Here is a 1,094-nt window from a genome sequence, read left to right as displayed (position 1 = left end):
AGCCACTTTTCCAGACCTTAAGGTAATACCCTTGACTTGCTCTTTAGCTTCCTTCCTTCCTGGTACTTCCATGTCACTGGGAAGAGTGCTAGGTTGACGATTGAGCACTGCATTGGCTAATTGAACGATTTGATTTTTCAAGGTCTTGATAGAAACCGCTTGACTCTTGCACAACAGCTTAAGTTCCTCAAAATCAGCACTAGTAGGTGCAGCTGTACTTCCCTGTTGAGGATATGATTGCCTTGTAGCATACTGTTGTGGTTGCTGGAATCCAGGTGGGTTAAACTGTTTACTCACTCCTTGCTGATATGGTGGCTGATTAGCATTCTGATTATTTCCCCAGCTGAAATTTGGATGATTTCTGTTATTAGGATGATAGGTCGCTGGCACAGGCTGCTGATGTCGCTGATAATTATTCACATACTGAACAGATTCGTTGACAAGATAACACTGATCCGTAGCATGAGAACCTGCACAAAGCTCACAAACCATAGCTATTTGATTAACTCCATATGTAGCCAGAGAATCAACCTTCATTGATAGCGCTTGGAGCTGAGCTGCAGTAGCGGTGGCTGCATCAACTTCCAGAATACCTGCTACCTTGCTTGACGTCATTCTCTGAGTTGGGTTTTGATGCTCATTTGTAGCCATCGTCTCTATAAGATTATACGCCTCAGTATAGCTTTTAGCCCATAAGGCGCCTCTAGCTGCTGCATCAAGCATGGGCCGAGATTGGGCCCCCAAACCATTATAGAAACCAGTGATCACCATCCAATCCGGCATTTCATGATGTGGACATTTTCTCAACATTTCCTTGTAGCGTTCCCAAGCCTCGCACATAGATTCTGTAGGTTGCTGCGCAAACTGAGTAAGAGCACTCCTCATAGCAGCAGTCTTTGCCATCGGATAAAACTTCACCAGAAACTTTTGCGCAAGATCTTGCCACGTAGTGATGGACCCAGTCGGTTCAGAATGTAACCAGTCTTTAGCCTTGTCCCTCAGTGAGAATGGGAAAAGCCTCAACTTGATAGTCTCATCAGTCATGCCATTATACTTAAAAGTGCTGCAGATCTCGACAAAATTCCTTATGTGCA

At 44.6% G+C, this 1,094-nt stretch overlaps 1 non-coding gene across 1 annotated transcript; it reads left to right on the top strand.

The window, feature by feature from the left end:
* The first annotated feature begins 781 nt into the window (after window positions 1-781).
* Window positions 782-888, top strand: LOC141669520 (small nucleolar RNA R71). Its single transcript, XR_012553797.1, has one exon. It is a non-coding gene; the product is annotated as a small nucleolar RNA R71 (small nucleolar RNA).
* Window positions 889-1,094: the final 206 nt, after the last annotated feature.

Source organism: Apium graveolens, chromosome 6 (assembly GCF_009905375.1).
Source record: "Apium graveolens cultivar Ventura chromosome 6, ASM990537v1, whole genome shotgun sequence".
Lineage (NCBI taxonomy): Eukaryota > Viridiplantae > Streptophyta > Magnoliopsida > Apiales > Apiaceae > Apium > Apium graveolens.
The sequence above is the reverse complement of the archived record's forward strand: the minus strand, read 5'-3'. Positions and strand labels throughout refer to the sequence as shown.